Source organism: Oncorhynchus keta, chromosome 36 (genome assembly GCF_023373465.1).
Source record: "Oncorhynchus keta strain PuntledgeMale-10-30-2019 chromosome 36, Oket_V2, whole genome shotgun sequence".
Classification (NCBI taxonomy): Eukaryota; Metazoa; Chordata; class Actinopteri; order Salmoniformes; family Salmonidae; genus Oncorhynchus; species Oncorhynchus keta.
In genome coordinates, this window is record NC_068456.1 from 6,242,987 (window position 1) to 6,249,110 (window position 6,124).

The following is a 6,124-nucleotide window of genomic DNA, read 5'->3' on the forward strand; positions in this document are numbered from 1 at the left end:
ACCAATCAGTCCTTTATGGTAATGTGGCCAGTTGGAAGCCACTCTTCAAAAAGCACATGACAGCCCGCTTGGAGTTTGCCAAAAGGCACCTAAAGACTCTCAGACCATGAGAAACAAGATCCTCCTGTCTGATGAAACCAAGATTGAACACTGTGGCCTGAATGCCAAGCGTCATGTCTGGAGGAAACCTGGCACCATCCCTACAGTGAAGCATGGTGGTGGCAGCATCATGCTGCGGGGGTGTTTTTTAGTGGCAGGCACTGGGAGAATAGTAAGGATCAAGGGAAAGATTAACGGAGCAAAGTACAGAGAGATCCTTGATGAAAACCTGCTCCAGAGTGCTCAGGACCTCAGACTGGAGTCAAGGTTCACCTTCCAAAGGGACAACAACCCTAAGCACACAGCCAAGATAACGCAGGACCGGCTTCGGGACAAGTCTCAATGTCCTCGAGTGGCCCAGCCAGAGCCCGGACTTGAACCCGATCAAACATCTCTGGAGAGAACTGAAAATAGCTGTGCAGCGACGCTCCCCATCCAACTTGACAGAACTTGAGAGGATCTGCAGAGAGGAATGGGAGAAACTCCCCAAATACAGGTGTGTCAAGCTTGTAGCATCATACCCAAGAAGACTCAAGGCTGTAATCACTGCCAAAGGTGCTTCAACAAAACTGAGTGAAGGGTCTGAATAGTTATGTAAATGTAATATTTTTTTTCTTATATTTTTTATACATTTGCAAACATTTCTAAAAACCTGTTTTAGCTCTGTCATTAGCTCAGTATTGTGTGTAGATTTAAAAAATATATACATTTTAGAATAAGGCTCTAACGTAACAAAATGTGGAAAAAGTCAAGGTGTCTAAATACCTTCCAAATGCACTGTATCTCCTAGATCTAGGATAGACACTTCAAAACCTTATTCTTTATGATTTATTTTTGACTGTCTTTTTTGCCATTTCTGAATGTGTTATTCAATGCATTTCTAGGGGCTATAGTAGTAAAACGCCTATGCAATATTAGGGGGTTCTAAATGATCCATGGTATGACCATCTTTAAACAATTCCATATACCAGCTTAGAACAAAACATACAATATGTTTCAAATTTGAAAAAAGTATACGTTACAAATTCAAAAAAGATGGCTGACATTAGCTAGCTTGTTAACGTTAGCTAGACTAGAGGTTAGGGGTTAGGGTTAAGTTTAGGAGTTAGTTTAAAGGTTTAGGGGAAGGGTTGGCTAACATTCTAATTAGTTGCAAAGTAGCTGAAAAGTAGCAAGTAGTTGAAAAGTTGCTCGGCAGCTAAAATGCTTAAGTTGTCCATGATGAGAACTTTTGGATTGCGAGACGACCGCATTACACGCCCAGCTATCCACCCCAAGTAACCAGCCTACTTTGTTTTTTGCTTTAAGTAACCATCTTTCTTACAGTATGGAATCATTCCAAACGTAACATATCATACTACTTTTAGTGCCCAACGTTTACATTTACTATGTTACGTCTAGTCTATGAGACCAGGCTGGGCCATCAGATAGAATCAGGAGAATCTGAGAGGATAGAATAGCCTCTAAACAGCCCAAGCTCTTCTGCAAATCCTCTCTTATTTCACCCCACTGTCTGCTGGGGGGTCTGGGTGATGAGAATACAGCACAGATGCCTAGATACATTTCATCAGCTCTTGTCATCACTCTAGGCCTGGAGGTTGTAGTGTAGTATCAGATTGCAGAGTGAGAGTGGATAGATGCTGGCTGGTTTCTACCTGCGCCAGTCAAGGTCTAGTGTTATAAAAAAGTCTGGATATCCAGTTCATATCTGGGACAGATCCAACCACACACTGTCTGGTTCCCTATCATCTCCAAAGCAGGAGTCCTATCTGTTCTGTCACATAATGTTACAGTACTGCCCCGAAAGCTTTTCCTTTGGTGTACCCGTGTCTTCTGACAGATGCAGAAAAACCCCAAATACACTCTCTCTTCTTGTTTACATCAATATTCCTTAGCTAGCATCCCCTTCCTTGTCCACGGGCTGTTTGCCTAGTAATTAAACACAGTCTGTTTTCCACAGCGTGCCTAAAACATGTTGCCCAAATGTGATTTTTAGCATTTTTATCAAGCATTATTCATCCTGGTTGTGTAAGCAACAAATGTAGGGAAATTTGGGTTATTATCTGGCTTCATACTACAGAATACAAATCTCTATGCTACAGATGTAGGATTCTAACTTGATCCAGTTTGCTACAGCTTGAAAATAGGAAATGTAAATGATTATGTGGATCATAAAAAATGGGCATTTTATCTATTTTTAGTTAGGGCAAATCAAATTTCAAAGTTGAAATTACAAACTTTAGAAGCCTTTTTAAAACTAAAATACACAAAAAGGTTGAATTTCCTACTGTGCAGGACAATTCTCAGCAACAGAATAGTTATCAAATTAAGATAATACATTAAGATCTGTACATGCAGATACACTATTAGAAAAAAAGGGTTCCAAAAGAGTTCTTTACAGAGGTATAGGGTTCTACCTAGAACATTTTTTAAATCCTAAAAACCTGTGATGGCGGCATTTTATTGCATTCAATGCATCTTCACTTAGAACTATTTTAAAGGACTAATTGTGTTACTTGTGTGTTAATTGGACCCAGAACCGTCATTATTCAAACCATTCCATATATGTATACATTTACCATCAACTTCATCCTCAACAGTCAGTAGTTTGTCTTGGAAATTTGAGTGTTTCAGGTGTGTTGACCATGCCTAGTAATTGGCCACACCTGCTCTTAATTTGTTTGTGTTTTGAAAGGTGGTTTGTTTGAACAGTGGGAAAGAAATGTTTGGAAGAGGTAGAATAGACATGCTATGTGCTCTGCAGGAATGTTTTTAAATTGTTTTAATAAACTCTTAGCATGGTCTCTGTTCTAACTTCATTAAACCCATCTGTTTTATAGCCCAACAAATATTTATTGAATTCGGACCATTTGTATCAGTTTAAAAAGACTGTACCTACGTGTGCATGTAAAAGTGCCTTCAGTAAGTATTCACACCCCTTGATTTGTTTCTGCATTTTGTTGTGTTACAACGTGGGATTAAAATCTGCCCGATTCCAGCATTGCTGAAGCACCCCCAGATCATCACCGATCCTCCACCAAATTTCACAGTGGGTGCGAGACACTGTGGCTTGTAGGCCTCTCCAGGTCTCGCACCCACTGTGAAACTTGGTGGAGGATCCGTGATGATCTGGAGGTGCTTCAGCAAGGCTGGAATCGGGCAGATTTGTCTTTGTGAAGGACTCATTAATCAAGTCACGTACAAGGTTGTCCTGGATGAAAACTGGCTTCTTTCTGCTTTGACAATGTTCCCCAACTCTAAAGATTGTTTTTTCCAGCAGGACAATGCTCCATGCCACACAGCCAGGTCAATCAAGGTATGAATGGAGGAACGCCAGATCAAGACCCTGTCATGGCCAGCCCAATCTCCTGACCTTGAATCCCATTGAAAACCTCTGGAATGTGATCAAGAGGAAGATGGATGGTCACAAGCCATCAAACAAAGCCGAGCTGCTTGAATTGTTGCATCAGGAGTGGCATAAAGTCACACAACATCAATGTGAAAGACTGGTGGAGAGCATGAAAGCTGTGATTGAAAATCATGGTTATTCCACCAAATATTGATTTCTGAACTCTTCCCAAGTTAAAACATTAGTATTGTGTTGTTTAAAAATGAATATGAACTTATTTTCTTAGCATTATTCGAGGTCTGACAACATTGTATATTTTTGTTATTCTGACCAGTTGTCATTTTCTGCAAATAAATGCTCTAAATTACAATATTTATTTTGCAATTTGGGAGAAATGTTGTCAGTTTATAGAATAAAACCAAAAAAATGTTTTTACCCAAACATACCTATAAATAGTAAAACCAGATAAACTGATAATTTTGCAGTGGTCTCTTAATTTTTTTTCCAGAGCTGTATATAATATATGTAATCTATTGTCATAAAGAGTTTTTTTTAAAGGTTAATAAGCCTGGTATAACCACTCATAGAGGGTTCTAGGAAGAACACTTCAAAGATAAAAAAAAAGGTTCTCAATAGAACCCTTCATAGAAAGTTCTAGGAAGAACCTTGAGATAATAAAATAGTTATTGGTAGAACCATTTATAGAGGGTTCTAGGATCAACTCTTTACAGAGGGTTCTATGAAGAACCATTCCTAGATGGTTCTAGGTAGAACCCTTTGGAAAGGGTTCTACCTAGCACCAAAAAAGGGTTCCTCTATGGAGACAAGCCAAAGAAACCTATATGGTTCTACTTCGCACCTTTTTTTCTAAGAGTGCACAGGAGCCTATGTAGACCTACCCCATATATGACATTTGTGAAAGAAAATGTGTATTCATTGAATTCCAGACTGGGAACACAGATATTGTCAGACCTATTCATGAGGCCATATTGCTTTATTTTATTCAAAAGTTCATTTTGAGATGGTTAAGGCATGCAATCACGTGTTGCTCTTTTACAGTTAAACACAAAAGAGCAAGAACTGTCTGCAACGGTAAAAGGCCATTTGATTATTGAGGAAGTTGGAATGGGTGTAAAGTAACAGAGGCTTTAGGATTGTGGAAGATGCATGCAACATCAGTCAGGCAAGGAAGAGTCTTAATAAGATCCCCCCTTAAGACAGAGGAGCCTGGAGTGAAATGGCATGTTGTGTCGTGGGAGATAAACAGTCACATCGTCTAAGGAGGACAGGCTAATCCTGTCTGTCACACAGCCAAAGTCACTGCACGGACCAGGAGCAGGAAGAGGAGAATAAGGAAGCAAGCTCTCTTAATTGACTCCGAGCTTATATCAATAACATGCACATTTCTCCTTCCTAAATGTTTGTTTGTACTCGTGTAACAAGAGTAAAATGCTTCAGTAACTGACAGTGAACGCTGAAGAGAAGTGAGCGGACACAGTTCGGACAATAGTTACATTAAGGTTCAAGTGGAGAGGGTTTGACTGAGTGACACAAAGGTCAACATCACCAACATCCCTGCCCAGCAGAAGGCACAGAGATAGCAGACAGCACTTTAGCCAACAGCAAGCCAGCACTGTGTTGCATCATCAGGAGGTGATGTGAGGGGACATGAGGGCATACTAGTGATGGCTAGTGACAGTTGAGTGGACAGTTGAGGTGGACAGTCGAGGTTGAGTATGATGTCCACAGGCGAGAATGCTGCATTAAAGGGAAAGGAGGATACCTAGTCAGTTGTACAAACGACTAGGTATCCCTTCAACTGAAACATGCCTTCAACTGAAATGTGCCTTCCGCATTTAACCCAACCCCTCATTATATAACCCCACCAAGGCAATGCTTCTGCTGGGAAAGAAATTACAAAAGAGGAGCCTGCTGCTGTGTGTGGAAGAGGGGCTACAGACACGTTTGTGTGGAGTCAAGCCTTTTGGGAAAGCACTGAAACTCTGTGATGTCAATGATTTTAGAGCGAGGGGGAGCGCGTGTGGGAAAGAGAGTACTGTACTCGGCAAAGGATTAAGGTCGAAAAGAGAGGAAATGGACAAGTGGAGTCTTAAATCTCCCTCTCTAACTTTAAGCATCAGCTGTCTGAGCAGCTTACTGATCACTGTACCTGTATACAGGCAATCTGTAAATATCACACCCAACTACCTCATCCCCATATTATTACTTACCCTCTTGCTATTTTGCACCCCAGTATCTCTAGTTGCACATCATCATCTGCACATCTATCACTCCAGTATTAATGCTAAATTGTAATTATTTTTTTGCCTCTAGGGCCTTTTTATTGCCTACCTCCCTACTCTTCACATTTGCACACACTGTACATAGATTTTTCGATTTCTCTTCTATGTTCTGTTGTTGACTGTACGTTTGTTTATGTGTAACTGTGTGGTTGTTTTTGTCGAACTGCTTTGCTTTATCTTGGCCAGATAGCAGTTGTAAATGAGAACTTGTTCTCAACTGGCCAATTAAACCTGTACCTAAAAGCAGGTACCATAACAATCTTTAGAACGCCTAGTTTTTTTTAAAAGAAGAAGCTGTGTCTTTGTCGAACTGCTTTGCTTTATCTTGGCCAGGTCGCCAAGGGTGAGAGGAAATTCTTCGACGTGTCTGAAA